General features: G+C 39.8%; 1 pseudogene; it reads left to right on the top strand.

Annotated features, from left to right (window-relative positions):
- The window catches only part of LOC144806959 (putative DBH-like monooxygenase protein 2), a 328657-nt pseudogene that overhangs the window by 251266 nt on the left and 56955 nt on the right, over positions 1–20436 (top strand).

The raw sequence follows: 20436 nt of genomic DNA, 5'->3' as shown, positions 1-20436 counted from the left end.
TTATGACTGCAGGGACTACACACTCAAGTTGGACACTTAACAAGAAAGGCCTGTGCTTTTAAAGTGTTACTTTTATTTTATGAAGTTGTAAGTGTTTTTCCTGTGCTTTTATGGTCCTACAATCACTGTATAAAGAATCTTTTGATTTGATTTGATGTGTGGAGTTCTCCACCTTGACTGTAATCTTTAACAAACTCCAGACCTGAATCCTCAAGCTTCTGTGTCAGTAAGGAACTTTTTGTTTCTTTGTAATACCAATTATGTATGTATATACATAAACCTCCTTCCCACCATTCCCTTCTGTCTGTTAGGCATTATCTTGAATTATCACTAAGCTCTCCACAGGATCAATAATTTAGAGGTTATTTAAAGTTTGGCAGAATGGTTATCATGGACATATGCACATTATTGCTATCTCTGCCAAACTGAAGGTCTGTTTGTAGTTGAAAATACCATCATGTTTCAGCTGGTGGTTTCCCAGATGGCTCTGCCAGTGGAAAGTTTAGACCAGAGGCCTAACAGACATCTGCGATGGCCTAAGTACCTCAGACTGTCTGACTTATTTAAGTTCTGATTAGGGAATTTGCTTTGGAAAAAACTAAAATTGTATTGAACTGTTTTTGAAAAGCCAAAAAGTTTGCTGAACAGGTGCATGATATATTGCAGCTATTCAGCAAGAATAAATGACATTCCTATGCAAACATTTAAAACGCATGCTTTTGAAACACTGTTTTTACATCGCAGCTACCATTAGAATGCATGAATTCACAACGCATGCCATTACAATGCATTTTTTCAAACTACATTTACAACGCATCCCATCACAAGACATAATACTTTTAGAGCAACTGTAGGGTAAGTGTTGGATAGTGTAAGGGTAAAAATGACTATTCCCGCTCCAGTTAGTGCAACAGTATGGTAAGTGTTGGATAGTGTAGGGGTAACAATTACTATTCCCACTCCAGTGAATGCAACAGTAGGGAAGGTTTTGAATAGTGTAGGGGTAAAAATACTATTCCCATGTACCCCAAAACCATACCCATCCTAAAACTTAAAAAATCTCCATTACTTACCTTATAAAGCATTGTAATGGCATGCGTTGTAATGGTATACATTGTAATGACATGCAATGTAGTGACGCGTTATATTGGCTGCGTTGTATTGCATGTGATGTAGAGGCAGTCGTGCTGTAATAACTGCATTGTAAAGGTAGTGTGTTGTAATGACTGCATTGTAATGGATGTTTCCCATTCAGCAAACATACAATACGTTCAGAGGAGCTACCATTGGTCACAGAGATCTTCAACTGAAAGGTGGGGATCTCTCAATATTGAGAGTCATCGTCTGCAAGGGTGGCTGCGGTTATAACCTCCTTTGTCCTGTCAGTATGGCAAGTTGGCCACCAAACTTTAAATAACTTCCTTCACTGTAAAACTAAGAGCAAAACATAGTGTACATGAACACTGAATTCTTCAAAATGTATGCCTATATTTGGTAATGAGCAATTTCTTTATTCTCTGATTACAGGGAGATGAGTTGCAGACAGTTTGCACCTACAACACATTAGGACGTCTCAATGTAACATTTGTAAGTTAATTTTTTAATATCCTACTCTCATTCGCCATTGTTAATCAGCATGAAAGGAATATTACAATCTGTGTGTTTGCTTCAACAGTTAACTTTGTGTTAAATGTCAAAAGCAAATTTTCACTTGACACCCTCAGATTTGTAAATTCACATAATTTGCATCCCAAAAATAGAATTGACTTTTTGATATGTATTAAACCCATTTTATGAATCCAAAAATCATTTGCAACTTGTAAAATGGGCATTATGACACTATTTCATGACACGAGTGAGAGGTCACTCGCCGGCAAAGTATTTTGTTGTCTTTGGCAATTTTGTCTTCACTAAGCCTTATATAATTATAACATTATACAATGCCCCTGGTTCTTTATGTCTGTTTTGTTGTTATATTGACAGTATTTACATGTTCTTGTTTATCCCAGAATGGATTGTTGTTTGGTGTGGTAGTCCAATTCAACACAGCTTTAATGGGTTTTCAGTTTTAGTCCCATTTAACATAGTTCTCACAGTGAATAGGTTTTAGTCCAATTCAATACAGTTTTCACTGTTTGCAGGTTTTAGGCCAAACCAACACAGTTAGTCTTTTCACTTACAGGAGGGTAGTTTCAAGTTTACAGTTTTAGCCTCTATTTAGGAGTTCTAATGGGTATGAGTCCCATGTATTCAATTGTTTTGTTCACGCTGAAACCGCCACTTAGGGGTTCTACTGGGTACAATTCCCATGTATTCAATTGTTTTATTCACGCTCTAACCACCACTTAGGGGATCTAATGGGTACAAGTTCCGTGTATACATTTGTTTTGTTCATCTTCTAACCACCACATAGGGGTTCTAATGGGTTCCAATATCATATTTTCTATTACTTATGAGTACAAATCCTATGTTTTCTGTGGCTCTGTTTGAGCTTCTAACCCCATGCTGGGTTCTAATGGGTTTTAGTCCCATGTGCAAGCCATTGTTTTTGTGTACACTGTGGTACATGCTTACATTTGTTTGCTGACAGTGTTTGATTTTTCCTATTCTTCGTGTTTGTTGTTTGGTATATCTTTTTCACTGTGTGCCCCACTTGTGATTTTCTGTCCCTAGGCCTCTGTGGCTGTATGGTTAGCATTCAACATTCTTTTCCTTATTTCCACTAACTATTTTCTTTGTTTGATATTGGGTGTATATGTTCCATGTTGTTTCTGGTCCATTATTCAACTGTATTTTGGGGAAGTCAGTTGTGGTGTTAAATTACAAAAATAATTATAAGAGGATGATGGGTGGGTGAGACATATTATGTGTATTTGTCTATGCATCGCCTCTACATTACGTAATTTTCTTACATGTACTTCTTGTACATGTCTTGCCTATTTTCTCTAAGTTTTCTTTCCATTTCTCTTGCACTTCGGTCTTAACCTTCTATATGATATCCTCTTGCACTTCCTCTTTCATTTGTCTAGTGTATTTTCTTCCTAGCTCACGCTTGACTTTCTTGGTATCTTTGCTACGACCCCTTCATGGTTGGTTCACTTTTTTCTTGCTTTTTTCTCTCTTTTTCCTTTTTTATTCTTTTTTTTCAATACAGAGAGTACATAAGTATCAAATAAGTAAACCATAACATATAGTTGTATACATATATGAAATAATCATGTCGAACTAAAGGAAAAAGTTAAAAGTAACTCTGTACGCATATATGTCTGGGGGATCACACAGATCCCAAAAGAAATTTCCATATCCGGTTACATTTTTGCATTGACGGTATAGCTCTAGTTTTTGCCAGTGCCGTCTCCCTCTCAGATATGTCTTTCATAATAGCCAACCATTCAAAAAAAGTAGGTGGGTTAGGAATAATCCATACTCTGGCAGACAGGCAGCAACTAATGCAATGCATTAGATGGTTCTCATGGCATGATTCCCACTCTCCTTAAAACCTAGCATAATCTCTTTGTTAGTGAGCAAGTGATCAGAGCCCAAGCATTGAGCAATATATTGTGTTACTTTTTCCCAAAAATCAGACAGCGTAGGGCAGGTGCAGAACATATGAAGAATATTAGCTGCCATAAATCTACATTTGGAACAACATGATCTGTCTGCATCATCACCCACCCCGCTGTGTGTTTTGCTGCCATTTAATAATCCTTTCAGGGGTATAATAGAGCATACAAATAGTTCTAAATAGTTGCAGCAGATGTAAGCTTATAGAATGAACATAACTATCCTAGGTATCAAGAGCAGAGACTATCTCAAAAGTGTCCGTAGTAGTAGCTAATGTCTGACTCCATTTGGAAGCCAGGCAACAAGTATCAATCACCACCTCTGAAGCTACAGAGTTGGAGATATATTGAGCTTATTCTAGCTTTTAGCAAGGGATTTAAAAAATATGTCAATAGTTCATTAGAGTGAGGGAGCATCACTTGTTGAGAATTTTAAGAAATAATCTCTAATTTGTAAGTATTAAAAAAAGAAATTGTTGTGGGGGATCAAAAGTGTATTGACGTGAAGCGAAGGTACGAAAACCATTAGCATCATAAAGCTGGAGAAGCCGCTCAATGCCACACCTTGCCCATCTACAAGCAGTAAAATCTTGAAATATGCTTGGGAGAATTGGATTATTCCATAATCTAAAATAGTCATGCTGCGTGAGATCTTTAGGAGTATGTGAGCAGAAATTAAGAATGTCGTGCCATATGTGGACCATATCTCTAATGGTCTTAAAGGGGACCCTTTTGTAATAGTAAGGATCATTTATCCTATACAAGAACATTTTGCTGTCTGTATCCAATGCCAGAGAGAGGCCAAAATATGGTTGTATAAATCTTAGTAAGCTTTGCAGGAACCCGGTAAATGCTGCCCAAAAGTAAAGTTTGAAATCAGGGAGTTGTAATCCACCTAGCTTATAGGGAAGTTTTAGGGAACATATCACACGACGTGCTTGCTTAAAGTCCACAAATAAAGCTATTGCTTCCACCTTCCAGTTTTTTAAAAATAGTAGTTGGGAACAAGTATAGCCATAGTTCTGAACAAGTATAAAAACTTGGGTAGAATTGACATCATCTTTATTATATTAATCATGTGGATAATAGTTTTTGAAGTTTATTCCTGTACTTCAATTTTTTGTGTAACTGAGTAAAGTAATGGTTCATAATTAGGTCTCCATATTTGTTCAATGGTAGCAGAAATATGAACCCCCAGGTAAGTTACAACTGCACACCCTTCAATTAAAAGGGTAGGCAAATCCAAATTGTGAAGAATTTGAGTTTTATGGAAATTGAGTTTATAGCCTGAGAAGTGACCAAACGATTTTGCTTCTTCCTGAATTCGCTCAGTGCTGATACTGGGTTGGATATAAATAACGCAATATCATCGGTATTCGCAATAGCCTTAAGTTGACACATCCCATTACTAAATGGGATACTGCCAGTGTTCTGGTTTAGTGCATTTACGAATGGCTCTATATATAGAGCAAACAGCAGGGGAGTGAGTGGGCACCACTGCCCGGTACCGCAACATGTCGTAAAAGAAGACGAATGTTGGTTGGTATATAAAAGTTTCACCTGTGGGTTAATTTATAGCGCACGGATCAACCTAAGAAAGCGTCCTGGTAACGCATTGTTAATGAATATTGCCCATAATGCATCCCACACGACATGGTCAAATGCTTCTTCAGCATCTAAAAGGACCATCTCTAAATTGCTAGATGTTTTATTAGCAATATCAAATGCTGTTATAGCTGTATTAACGTGAGCAGTAGTATCTCCATCCATTAAGGACCCATGATGTTTATCAGATACAAGGTCCGTCATGGAGGGCGCTAAATGGTTTGCCAGTATTTTGGCATTGATTATAGCATCAGGATTAATAAGGAATATTGGGAGGTAGTACCTACAGTCTTCCGCAGGTTTCCCCATTTTAAGAAAAAAAACAGTGTTCCTCATATCCCAGGACTTGGGAGCTTCCCCAACTTCTCCTATCTGGTATATAACATCCCGAAGTAGCAAAAGAATAGAATTGTTTAAGATTTTGTAAAATTCTATTGGCAGAGTATCATCATCTGCAACCTTACCAGAAGACAGTGCAGCTATTGCAGATAGTATTTCTTCATTAGTATTATCTTGTTGAAGACAGTCCGCTGCTCTGCACTTAATGATAAGAGTTCCCCAAGATGTAAGTATCTGTCTAATGCACTTTTATCAATGTTGCCAGGGAGGGTGTGGAGTTGAGTATAAAACTGAGTAAATTGTTCTAAAATTGAGTCAGGTGATGTGTGTAACCGGCCAGCTCTACATTCTATTGTGTTTATCCGCTTTTTAGATTTTTTCATTCGCAATCTGGTATGACAAGATTGTCCCGACTTGGTCCCTATATTCATATTAAAAGGATCCATTTTTGTTAAAAGCAGCTGCTATCTTTTCCTTAAGCTTCCTACTCATAAGTGAACACAAGTCAATTAAAGATGCATATATTAAATCCATGTTTGGGCCACCAGACTTAAATTCCTCCGCGTAAATCATTTCTACGCAAGTTGGAGCATCACAGTTTAGTTTCAGATTGCTCTGTTGAGTTTTATTTATTTGATAAATACACTGTTGAATAGTACCCCGTATATATGCTTTCATTGTGTCCCATACTATGACAGGAGAAGCAGTATTAGTATTGGACCGCAAGAACTCTGCAAGGCTCCATTTTATTTATTTTATTTGCAATTTTGTATAGCGCTAAGAATAGACTTCCGCAGAAGTATCTCCGCGCTTGAGACAGCCGGCAAGTAAACTTAAAAACAGTAGCATTGGGATTACAAATAAAAGCCCTCTGACAGATACTAGGTGCTAAAACAAAAAGACTTGTATCAGCTAATTTTGGCTGAACAGAAAAGTTTTCAATTGTTTCCTAAAAAGGAAATGGTCAGGACATTGCCTCAGTAGGAGAGGAAGCACATTCCACAACGTGGGACCCACCACAGACAAAGCCTTACCGCCCAATCTGGTTCTACTGATCTTGGGTACACTCAGTAGCTGCTGTTCACTGGACCTAAGGGTGCGGGTGGGGACATATGGTATACATTTTCTGGCCATTAAGTGTATGCTATAAATTCTTGGTCAGTCAATAAGTATCTAGAAAATTAGAAGGATTGCTTGTTCTTGTCTTTAGCTGTTGACTGAAAATTTAACAAAACAGGGTTATGGTCAGAGGTTATTCAAGGTCAAACCTCTATTTGAGCACTTGTTAAAATACTATTAGTAGCTAAAGCCAGATCTATTCTTGAATAATGTCGATTGGGTGCAGAGTAATATGTATAACCTGGCAAAGTAGGATGTAACATCCGCCATACATCTGTCAAACCATGGCTTTGAGATAATTAAAAAATGGACTCACAAACCCTTAGCATTGTAGGGAAAGCTGACCTATTAGTTGCATCAATGTCATAGTTTAAAGTGCAATTAAAGTCCCCTCCAATAATGATTTCTCCTTGCCAATCAAATAAGTCTAGCATTAATTTGTTAGACCGGATGTAATCATCCACGTTTGGACCATAGATCGCACAAAAGACATATTTTTTCCTATATACTTCGAGTTGTACCATGACCCATCAACCACCTGGATTAGAAGCGGTTTTAATTTTTTTGCGGACTAACAGTTTATCCTTAAGGATTGCTGCCCCTCTAATTGCAGCGCCCTGTGAGGTACATACAAGTGTTTCAAAACCTAGCTGTTTGCGCAGACCTCTATCCTTATAGACCAGGTGTGTCTCTTCAAATGTGGCTTATAACGTTTAAGCTCGTCCCTGATCAACTGACATTTAGATGGCAAATTCAGCCCTGCTACATTCCAGCTAATACACCTAATTCTCCCCATTATAAGACGCATAACAACTCATACTGTGCAGAGCTTTTGCTTTTCCACAGACATTATCCCTTGAGAAGTTTAAAGAAAAAGAAAGCCAAAATACAGGCATTAGAAAAAATAAACTTGCTACATAAAGATAATGAACATCACAATTTATCAAATTGTTTACATCTGATATAATCTATACCCCTGTACTTTAAAACCCCAGTGCACTCCTGTATCCCACAGGTAAACCCGAAAGAAGAAGAACCCTAAAATCGGGAAACCCCCCACCCACCCAGTGTTCAAGAAGAGGAATCACACCCACTAGCATGGTGTCGATTTAAGTTAGCCTTGAGGAGCAGCACCCTCAAGAGCCTCCCTGCTATAATTTAGTAGCATCATAATGCAGTAAGATATCTTGGTACAGTAGATTAAAAAAGATGTCAGATTTGTTGGAGAAAAATAGAACTTAGAGTGACAAAAGGATACGCACCAATAGCTCTGGCATTCTTTAGAATTATGTTGCATTCTTGAAAGTGCTATTTTTGCCTCCTGGTCAGAATAGAAGAACTGTGAGCGACAGTCCTTTATGACCTTCCATCGGGCCAGTTATTGGAGATAGACCAGAGTGGCAAGCGCCTTCCAACTGTATTGTGTGTGTGTGTGTGTGTTTGGGTGTATGAGAAAGAGATAGATAGCATGTGAGCAAGTGTATGAGTGAAAATGACAGTTATGTCAATGTCATATTGTATGTAACTCTAGGAAAAGTCTGTCAGTGGCATAACCTACGTATAAGGAGGTACACCCATTTCATATAGATAGGTCTAGCTCCTGAGTAGCATCATGCTACATTGGATTGACACACCATTAGCTTTTCAGCCAACTTGTGTGACATTTCACCCCAATTTATTCAACATTTTCTCATGGAAGAACTCCCTGAGCCCTTCTAGCCGATATCTTGGAGTGTGATTGAAACCTATAGCTTTTTTTCTTTTCTTTTGTGAATGAACCATTAAAATACGCAAAGTGCCCAGATTAATATGGCCGAAAGCCTTTCACTTTAAAGTAATGTGTAGTCCTTTGTTTATGTTGATGTTTGCAATCCTAAGTATTATGAATAAGTCACGTTGAGGAACATACAAGTATGGCGGGCACGGGGCAAGATATGCTGAAATGCCATTGTGCAAAAACAACAGTTGATGGACAGAATGCAGAACAATGTCATACATTCACCTCAGTACAGAGATCCGGGCCTAAATCCATAATTTCTTTGCTCACCATGCCATTTCAGTTTGAACCTAGCCATATGCAAATTAGTCTTGACCCTGTGTCCCATGGGAACAGTCCAGCCCAAACTACCAACCCAGGTCCTCCCTGGACTGGAAAGAAGCATCCTAGGACCGGTTTCGCACGTTCAGACCTCACCAACCAGGATAGCTTGGTACCAGCGGCATGGAGAGCATGGGACTCATGTCTGAGCATACCTGTCCCACTCGGGGTGACAAATGCAAAAACAACAGTTGATGAACAGAATGCAGAACAATGTCATACATTCACCCCGTACAGAGAACTGGGCCTAAATCTGTCGTTTTTTTGCTCACCATGCCATTCCAGTTTGAACCCAGTCATATGCAAATCAGTCTTGACCCTGTGCCCCATGGGAACAGTCCAGCCCGAACTACCAACCCAGGTTCTCCCTGGACTGGAAACAAGCATCCTAGGACCGGTTATGCTGAAATAACATTGTGCAAAAACAACAGTTGATGGACAGAATGCAGAACAATGTCATACATTCACCTCAGTACAGAGATCTGTGCCGAAATCCATTGTTTTTTTGCTCACCATGCCATTTCAGTTGGAACCCAACCATGGGAACAGTCCAGCCCAAACTGCCATCCCAGGTCCTCTCTGGACTGGAAACAAGCATCCTACGACCGGTTTTGCACTGTCAGCCCTCACTTCTGAGCATAACTGTCCCACTCGGGGTGACAAATTCAAAAACAACAGTTGATGGACAGAATGCAGAACAATGTCATACATTCACTCCAGTACAGAGATCTGGGCCTAAATCCATAGTTTTTTTGCTCACCATGCCATTCCAGTCTGAACCCAGCCATATGCATTGTGTGCATCTTAACAGTTGTATTCTTTTCTTTATTGTATCAACTCCTGAATTTTCACATAGAGACCAGGCCAATATTGCCGCCAGCTTTTTGGATTAAAGAAATATGTAGTACTTTGTTAATGTTGGCAACTGGATTCATTTGTACATTTAAATAAGGATGCTACAATGATGTTTTGTATCATTATCAAGGTTCGGACGAGCCGAAATTTATGGCTCACTTCCTTTGCAGATTCAATACTTTCAAACTACAACTTGAGAGCTTATTCCTTCCTTGTAAGAGTGAGAGGAGATTAAATACATATATATAGAATTCACTGAAAAAACATAAGTTTCAGGGACATTATAGTTTGAAATTTGCTTTTAAAAAACCTCCGAAATTCACTGAAAAAACCATTGGTTTCATGGATGTCATAGTTAGTTGGACATTTCACTCACACAGAAAAAAAGAGAAATTCGGCCATTATAGTTACTTGTGCTAACTATAACTCAAGCCCCCGCAATGCAGTGCTGATGACGTCACATATTAGATCACTCATGACATGGTCAGTGACATCACTCATGACATCACTGATGACATCTCAAATGACATCACTGATAACATCATCCACATGATCATCTGATGCACCTCCTCACACCATAAAATACAGATTACCATTCTCGAAACCATAGACACACCAATACTAGTACAGCTACAATAGTCTGTGCACTATGCATGCAGACCTCTAATCAGTTATATAGAATTGATACAGTATTTTAAATACTCAGTTAGTACCTATACAGTCTAGGAATCCTTCTGTCTGTCCCATGCAGTTCTCCATTCATCCATCCAGTGCTATCTATGTATCCTATCACTTCACCAATACCTAAGCACTTATACATTGAGCATGCACTCTCTTTACAACACTGACATTACTTCAGTTATTAGTCATATACTTAAGGAATGGCCTAGCCACTAACCCAAGTACAGGTACAATGTTTTGTACACTATGCATGCAGATCTCTAACAAGCTACATACTATTAATACCCTCTTCAAAATACCCAGTTAATACCTATGCAGTGTTGGAATCCTTCTGTATGTGCCATCTATTTCTCTAATCACCCAAAGAGCACTATCTACGTATCCTATCACTTCGCCAATACCTAAGCACTTATAAATTCAACATGTACTCTCTTTGCAGCACTGAAATTATTCTAGTTACTAGTCATGTACCTAAGGAATGGCCTAGCCAGAAAAACTAGTACAGCTACAATATTCTGTGCACTATGTATGCAGACCTCTAATCAGCTACATAGCATTGTTACAGTCTTTTAAATACTCAGTTAGTACATATACAGTCTAGGAATCCTTCTGTCTGTCCCATGCAGTTCTCCATTCATCCATCCAGTGCTATCTATGTATCCTATCACTTCACCAATACCTAAGCACTTATAAATTGAGCATGCACTCTCTTTACAGCACTGACATTGCTCAAGTTATTAGTCGTATACTTAAAGAATGGCCTAGCCACTAATACAAGTGCAGGCACAATATATGCAGACTGTTAACCAGCTACATACTATTGATACGCTCTCCTAAATATCCAGGTAGTACCTTTGCAGTGTAAGAATTCTCCTGTCTGTCCCATGCATTTCCCCAATCACCCATCCAGCACTAGCTACTTATTCTATCACTGCACCAATACCTAAGCACTTATAATAACTGAAAAAAATGTTTCGTATTTTTTGATATGTACTACTGTCACTGTAAGATTAAGTAATCCAAACACCATCAATGCACAACTACATTCAGCTGTGCACTATATATATATATATATATATATATATATATATATATATATATATATATATATATACCTCTAACTAGCTACATATATATGCACTATATATATATATATATACATATATATATATATGTCATGAAAGCAGATAGGGTTCCTCCGGGACCCGCTCCCGTAGTCAGGTGGCGCCAAAAACGGCGAACCCTTTTGCCGATAATAGTATTCAATTCGAGGTTGCTGTTAGGCAAAGCGCGCACTCAGTGATGCAGTTCAAGGTGTTTATTACTCAAACAAAAACGTTACGCGTTTCGACACTAAGTGTGTCTTGTTCACACGTTACCTAACATAGTGTTCTACTTGCATAAATACCTAATCACAAACAGTCAAGGGTGTAACTGACAGCAAAAACGTCTCCAACAGTGGGCCCAGTAGTCTACCAGTGTAACTCGATCGGCCATATTGGAGTGGTTTGGAAAAGGCATACATCTATGCGTTACTGAGTTATTGTAAGGGAGATTATATCGTACATCTGACAGAAAGCATAATGCCATTTGGATTCTTGTGTTCACCTTGAATTATTATATCGATTATATATATCAGGATCTAGTGCCATGATTATAACATATACAAATAATACTGTTGGAATAACACAAGGCGTATACATTGATTTTCTGAGGTCTAGTGCCTTATACATATCTACCGCTGTTGCAAAAAAAAAACAACAGTATATATCACATTCCTTTGTGAGAACAGATAAATAGTTGCTGTCCAGTCCCGATTCTGTGTGATTTGTATACAAGTTCAGAAGTATATAGGCTCAAGGCTCCTATAATACCCAAAGACAGTGAAAAATAATAAATAAAGTGAAATGTGATCCTTATCTTAACCCAGTGAGTGACTTCATTCTTCCTTGAAGAAAAGGGTAGGGAAGTTGAGGCCTGTAAATTAACATATAACATACAACTCACATATACAATAAGCGATGATCACGTAGAATTTCTGGACACCGATATAAAAGTAAAAGATGGTAAATTAGTGTCCAGTTTACATAGGAAGGAAACAGCTGGCAACAGCCTTCTATATGTTCCGCTGCCTTTGGCCCCATTCGCACATCAGTCCGCAACTTAGACATCACCTCGGTGCCATCCGGATCTTGGCATCTCAGCGCCTTGTGGTGTCAGTCAGAAAATATTGTTGCGCTGCCTTTGGCCCCATTCGCACATCGGTCCGCTACTGACGCCATCTCACAGGCCAACGGGGCGCCCCACGCCGACTTTAAACATTGTAGGATGGCCACAGAAGTGCTGCAACTTGCTGGACACCACCTCGGTGCCATCCGGATCTTGGTGCGTTGTATTGCCTTCGGCCTATTCGCACATCGGTCCGCTACTGACGCCGCCTCACGTGCCAACGTATTTTCTCCGCATTTTATACCCTATGCCGCATAACAGGTCATGTGACTTGTTTATAAAACTTTTCATTGGTTCATTTTACTTTTGGTTTCCTAATGATGGAAGGCTTGATCATATGACCTAAAAACAACACTTTTCATTGGATGAAAACTTTTTTTTTTCCCAAACGATGAAAGCCCCACCTTGTTTCTGGATGTTTCAGACTAAACTGGCGTCAGCATGAGAGCACCACCATCTCGTAGCTCCGTCGTGGTCATTCCGCGAGCAATCATGGCAGCCGCTCCCCACCAGAAGCCTGCAGGAGTCGGGGCCCCCAAAACTTTTGATGAATTCTCAAGGCGGAGGGAACGCTTTCGAGAATGGGGTCCAAGACCTAGCAGACAAGCGTCCGATTTCCAAGGTGTCCCAGGGCCATTTCAGTGGACCAGGCCCAAAAAGGAAAGAGCCTGCCGCCATTTTGAGAGTCCTGTGACAGCCGCCTATCGCTGCACCGCAAGAGTGGGCGCAACTCAGCTGAATTGCGGCTTTTGACACAGTGGACCAAAAACGGACGGAATGGCAACTGAAACGGTAAAGGGGCGCCCCACTACAACAGATGACACTCCACCTGGAGAGGCCCGTTCACGCCGCCTCCCCCGGGGCGCCCCACGCCGTTATTCGGAGCAGCATTGTAGGATACCAAAACCAGTGCGGCAACTTACTGGACATCACCTTGGTGCCATCGTTCTGCTGCCTTGGAACTATTCGCACAACAGTTTGCTACTGATGACCCACCCCCCGTGACGCCCCACGCCATTATTTGCTGGGTGGCAACTTACTAGACATCACTTTCGTGTCATCTAGATTTCGGCGCGTTCTGCTGCCTTGGAACTATTCGCACAACAGTTTGCTACTGATGACCCACCCCCCGCGACGCCCCACGCCGGAAATCTGGACGTTGTGCTGCGTTGGGACTATTCGAACAGCCGACCGCTACTTCGTTGTTTTTCCCTAAAAATGTTTATATGTTATTACTATTTTTGTTTTCTTGTATATATTTATAAATTATTAAAGTTTTATAATCTTACTACTTTGTCGGGGTGCTATATATTTTTAATGTGACACATAATTGTAAAAACTTTGATGTACAAAGAGTCATCCCTGGAATCTTCCGCTTCACGCTCGGTCCCCTCCCCAATCACAATACAGGATGGTTTTCAGATAATAGCAACGCTTCTGCTGTGACGGATCTCATCGAGTGTGGGCCTTGATCTACTATAACTCCTTTGAAGAGGGGTGATTCTTTACAGCTGTGGCCATAAACTACATCTGCAGGGCTAGCTGATAGCCTAGGACCGGCCTGGACAATCGGACACAGAGGAAAAGGAGTGTCAGAGGGTGCGGTAGTGAATAGGGCGAAAGGGAGGTGTCGGGCGGGCACAGGGTGTGATTCTCAGGGAAGAGCAGCGCAGATGGGGGGAGGTTTATTACCCATGCATAAGACAGAGAGCGGGGGTGACCACTGCCTGGGTGAGATGCTTGCGAGGGTGGGGAGCCATGCTAAGGATCGACAGCGTGCACAGAGTGGGTCTGGTCAAGGCATCTAAAATGGCTGCCGTGCACGACAAAAGTGTGGCATTTGAAAAAAGACAAAATGGCGCAGACAATGTTTTTCAACACTTCCTGATTTCCTTCGAATCGAACGTTAACAGACGTTGGGGCATATTACCAAAGTTAAGCGATATTTATCCCCAACGATGCATTGCAAAGATTTTTTTACCGTCAGAAATTATCAAGGTTTATCGCAAATACGATAAAAAACGACCGCAATGCAATAATATCGCTGAAAACTCAGCGATATTCATGCATTACCGAGCTAATGCTCTTAGCCATGTTATCCACCTCCCATTGGATAACATGGCTAAGAACTGCTCAGGGCAGCTGTTACTTTTTGGAGATATTCGCGCTTATCTCGAATATTTCCAAAAGTTGATAATAGGAGATAGCGATGTTAGCGACTGTTTCCAGTCGCTAACATCTTGGCATGCCCACTTTGCATGTCATTAGTGATAAATATCACTCACATGCAAAGTGGGGCCCAAGATGGTCGCTATCTCCTACTAGCCGTCGCTAACTGGTGTTAGCAACAGCTAGGTAATACAGATATAATTTTATCTCCGCGATGCGGAGCGCTGTTACAGATATATATCTTGTTTTTGAACATTAATTTCTCAAAATGCACTGAAGCACATATATTGAGACCTAGCAAAGGCACATCGGGCTACCAGTCCCTAATATTTTACCAAGTTTCGTGCAAATCCATTCAGCCGTTCGATTATTATTATTATTTATTTTTTTTGCCCCGCGGGGCCCTTTTAAAACCTCCACATCAAACCTAGGGGGTCAGCGAGGATCTACTATGCCCCCTTATGGTCATTTGCCCCTTCGCTTTGGCCTCCTCTTGTCTCTCGATCCTACCGAGAGACAAGATGGCGGCTGCTACGTACTGTTTGGAATGTTTACAGACACCGGAGAGCCAATCAGCTTCGCTTCGCAAAGCTCCGTAACGCGAAAAGTACGCGAAGCGGTGCGCTGTTACAGATATATATCTTTTTTTGAACGTTAATTTCTCAAAATCCACTGAAGCACATATATTGAGACCTAGCAAAGGCACATCGGGCTACCAGTCCCTACAATTTTGCCAAGTTTCGTGCAAATCCATTCAGCCGTTCGATTATTATTATTTTTTTTTTTTTTTGCCCCGCGGGGCCCTTTTAAAACCTCCACATCAAACCTAGGGGGTCAGCGAGGATCTACTATTCCCCCTTATAGTCATTTGCCCCTTCGCTTTGGCCTCCTCTTGTCTCTCGATCCTACCGAGAGACAAGATGGCGGCCGCTACGGACTGTTTGGAATGTTGACAGACGCCGAAGAACCAATCAGCTTCGCTTCACAAAGCTCCGTTGCGCGAAAAGTACGCGTCCTGGAGCGCTGCCCGGTCCGCTGTTACAGACATATATCTTTTTTTAAACGTTAATTTCTCAAAATCCACTGTAGCACATATATTGAGACCTACAAAAGGCACATCGGGCTACCAGTCCCTACAATTTTGCCAAGTTTCGTGCAAATCCATTCAGCCGTTCGGGCTAAAAGTGAGGCCAACCGCCCTATGGAAAACTCAATGTTAAAAACACGTTTTGGGACCCCCCTTTTTTCTCGACCCCCCCTGGACGAACCCCCCCCCAATTTTCAGGGGCTGCTCAGAAACAAAATGTGCCATTTTCCTGAAAATTTAAGCCAATTCCGTCCACAAACGCCAACGTTATTAGACATAGAATTTTCAAAAAACCCATAGAGAAAAAATCCTAACTATATATACCTACTTGCGACCGCCAGTAGGTAATATATATATATATATATATATATATATATATATATATATATATATATATATATATATATATATATATATATATATATATATATATATTACCTACTGGCGGTAGGCAGTAGGTATATATAGTTAGGATTTTTTCCCTATGGGATTTTTGAAAATTGTATGTCTAATAACTTTGGCGTTTGTGGACGGAATTGGCTGAAATTTTCAGGAAAATGGAACATTTTGTTTCTGAGCAGCCCCTGGGGGGGGGTTCGTCAAGGGGGGGCTGAGAAAAAAGGGGGGTCCCAAAACGTGTTTTTCCAATGTTAATTTCCATAGGGCGGTTGGCCTCACTTTTAGCCCGAATGGCTGAATGGATTTGCACGAAACTTGGCAAAATTGTAGTGACTGTTAGCCCGATGTGCCTTTGCTAGGTCTCAATATATGTGCTCCAGTGGATTTTGAGAAATTAACGTTTAAAAAAAGATATATATCTGTAAGCGCGCTCTGGGCAGCGCTCTGGTTCGCGTACTTTACGCGTAACGGAACTTCGCGAAGCGAAGCTGATTGGCTCTCCGGTGTCTGTCAACATTCTAAACAGTCCGGAGCGGCCGCCATCTTGTCTCTCGGTAGGATCGAGAGACAAGAGGAGGCCAAAAGAAAGGGGGAAATGACCATAAGGGGGCATAGGTTTGATGTGGAGGCTTTAAAAGGGCCCCGCGAACCGGGAAGCGTACTGGGGAGCGTACTATAAGGAAAAAAGAATGATAGACTTTTCAAATACTGTATGTTAATTGATTGTTGGTTTTGTTGATTATTTTTTAATTTCTTTATTTTTTAAGCAATTATTTATTATTGTGATTGTGTTTCAAAATGTAATAACATTTCTAACATTTCACTGTCTGAAATGTCGTCATTTTCCATGAACATAGTTTGTAATCTCTGAGGGTGTAAAATGTCCTCATTTTGAAGGAGGTCATCTACTGCTTGCACACATTGCAGTAGTTCTTGGTCCCAAGTTTCATCCATAAATTCTATATCATTTGGATCAATTAATTCTTGGCTGGTCTCTTGCAGGACAATTTGAAATGAAACTTTCTGTTCGCCTTCCATGTTGCCTGAAATTTGGATAAAAAAAAATATATATTAGTAGAGATAGGGCACTGTTGGGATTATTTTTAGATAGGCAGTTTTTATCAGTGAATTTATCTTTGGGCAGTGTATAGTATCAGAGTGGAAGTAGGAATATAAAAAAGTGTGTGTGATTTAATGTAAGTAATTTCATAATTATACAAGAGAAACCTAACTCCATCCATAACTATAACAGAGAAGTCTATCTAAATCTATAACTACTACAGAGGGATAGTATATAACTATCAGACAAAGTTTACCATATTAACTTTTGGTGCACAATTTACTTCAGTTTTAAAAATAACAACTTACCTTTACAAAGAAGTTGAAGTGATTAGTGAAAATCCAATTGAAATGTACAACAAGAAGTAGTAGTCAAAATGGCTGTGTTTCCTTCTCTTCCTTTATATATATTGAGGTATATAACCAATCAAATGTTAGGTAATAAAAGTTGATAATGAAAGTAACATTTTCATTGGATGTCAATTCCAACACTTCAGATGTGTTTTGAGAAGTAATTTACCTCATGGTATTTAGAGAGGTCTACAGGCTAAATGGTTAAATGGAATTTCAATCAAATTTGTGAAAATGATAGGGATTGGTATGTAGTATGAGCTAATCTATATTTTGTGAGAGTGTCTCCAGTCGTTTTTCTGTAAATTACTTTCCCACCTTTTTTGATGGAGCGCTTCCCGGGGAGCGCCCCGGTACGCGAACTGGTGAGCGCCCCGGTACGCGAACCTTAAGCGTTACGGGAGTCCACAATTTTGTGTTTCGGTCGACTTAAGATACAAGATGGAGGGCAAATAATGTTCAGAATGGGTAGAAGGGGGCACGGTAGACTTATCTTGACCCCCTAGGTTTTCTGAGGGTGGCTGAGGAAGCTTATATGTGCGAAAAAAAACATTTTTTTAAAAAATTTCGCGAGGTTAGCTTCCGGTTCGCGTACCGGGTAGCGCCCCGGGGAGCGTACTTTGTTGAAAATTAATGAAAAAAGTTAGAGTAAAATAATCATTGTGAGTGATCAGATGTAGGGTAGCTCTGAGAAGAGCTTTTGGGTTTATGGTACATTTAGGTACTTATAAGTAGGTACCAATGCAGAGTCTTAAATTCAGAATGAAAACTCTGTTCCCTTCATCTGAGAAGTGAACTCCATCTCCTCTGTAGATATCTTGCATGTAGAAACGCAAGTTGTTGTTGTACACGGAGCCCATTCCATGGTCTCTCATGTAAGCTGAAACAGATTTGTTTACATGCTTCCTCGACTTCTCAATTTGTGGACAAAATTGGTTTGACCACCTCCATTTCTGTCTTTGGCATATATTTGAATATACCAAGGCAGTCTGAGGAAAAAGTGCCATTAATTGCTCAAAGGTGTCCTTTAAAAGCATTTCCAGACCTACCCCAGTCAAAGTGCCCAAATCATTACCTCCACAGTGCACAATTAACAGGTCAGGTTTTGGCAAATGCATAAAGGTTTTCACCAATGGTATCAATTGGTGACATTTTAATCCTCTGTGGCCAAACCACTTAATTTCCACATTTTGTAAATTGAGGTTAGGTAAATTTCTGTTCTCAGCATACCTCTGAGCCCAATAGATGTAACTATGTCCAACAATCCAGACAGAAAACATGGTGAGAGAAGGTTCTCCTGCAGTCAGATGAAGTGTGGCAATGAAATGGCAGTTGAAAAAATAAGAGTTTCAAATGAAAAAAACTGTGGAGTTTCTGTGTTAATGAAGCAGTAACAGTGATTGGTGGATTTTGATTGCTGAAAACAGAATGTTAGGGTGCATGGATGAGTTCTTTGAAAGATGTATTTTGAGTGGTCCAGAAAAAATCATTAAATGAAAGAATGCACTGGATATGCAGGTGTACTGAGTGTTCAGAGTTCAATTGCAACATTGTTGTGTGAACTTGCAAACAACAGAGGTCTTCCAAGAGGTGGTTGCTATGCAAAAAAAGCAGAGAGGGAAGAGGGGGGAAGGGTTTTGATTTGAAAAAAAGTGAGGGAAGAGTTTTGATTGGGTGACATGAGAGATATGTGTGAAGAATTACAGCATTTCTGTGCTTTTGATAGCTGCAGACTCTGGAGTGCATACCTTTTGCTCTGCTGAAGACAAATTGGTGTGTTTCTGAGACTGTTTTGAAACTCAAAGTATTTGCTAAGGTGAGAAAAGATTTCTTTAATTTAGATAGAGAATAGTGTGCTTTAAGGAGAAAATTATGAAGAAAGTTGTGTTTTTCAAATGTTGCTTTGTCTCAAGTGTTTTACAAATAGATTTTGTTTCTTTGAGAAATTGTAATTGGAGAAAATGTGAAGTATTAGTACTGACAGGGTTTTCATGTGCATAGGAGCTGTGGAGTGTTTTCAAATTATGACTTGAAAATCGTTTTTGAGAAAAAGGAATGGTTTTAAAATTTATGACAAGGACATAATGGTGTATGCTTCTTTATAAGGCAATTGAGTGTCTCTGATGTTATTTTTCCCATTTTAATGTAAGACCTTTCCCTGTGGAGCAAATTGCTTGTAAATATGCTCCCACCTGTGCATGGCAAATTTAGATTTTGAATGTTTGCGTTACATAGCCATGTTAAAAGTGACCCAAACATGCTGCAAAGGCAATCAAAAAACGCTTTCATGTGTCTTAAGGACATTTTAAGTCATTTCCCCATGTGGAGTGTTTTCAAATTATGATTTGAAAATCGTTTTTGGGGAAAAGGAATGGTTTTAAAATTTATGACAAGGACATAATGGTGTATGCTTCTTTATAAGGCAATTGAGTGTCTCTGATGTTATTTTTCCCATTTTAATGTAAGACCTTTCCCTGTGGAGCAAATTGCTTGTAAATATGCTCCCACCTGTGCATGGCAAATTTAGATTTTGAATGTTTGCGTTACATAGCCATGTTAAAAGTGAACCAAACATGCTGCAAAGGCAATCAAAAAACGCTTTCATGTGTCTTAAGGACATTTTAAGTCATTTCCCCATGTGGAGTGTTTTCAAATTATGATTTGAAAATCGTTTTTGGGGAAAAGGAATGGTTTTAAAATTTATGACAAGGACTTAATGGTGTATGCTTCTTTATAAGGCAATTGAGTGTCTCTGATGTTATTTTTCCCATTTTAATGTAAGACCTTTCCCTGTGGAGCAAATTGCTTGTAAATATGCTCCCACCTGTGCATGGCAAATTTAGATTTTGAATGTTTGCGTTACATAGCCATGTTAAAAGTGA

The sequence above is a fragment of the Lissotriton helveticus genome, unplaced genomic scaffold (genome assembly GCF_964261635.1).
Source record: "Lissotriton helveticus unplaced genomic scaffold, aLisHel1.1 SCAFFOLD_513, whole genome shotgun sequence".
NCBI lineage: Eukaryota > Metazoa > Chordata > Amphibia > Caudata > Salamandridae > Lissotriton > Lissotriton helveticus.
This window is presented reverse-complemented; position numbering and strand designations above follow the sequence as displayed.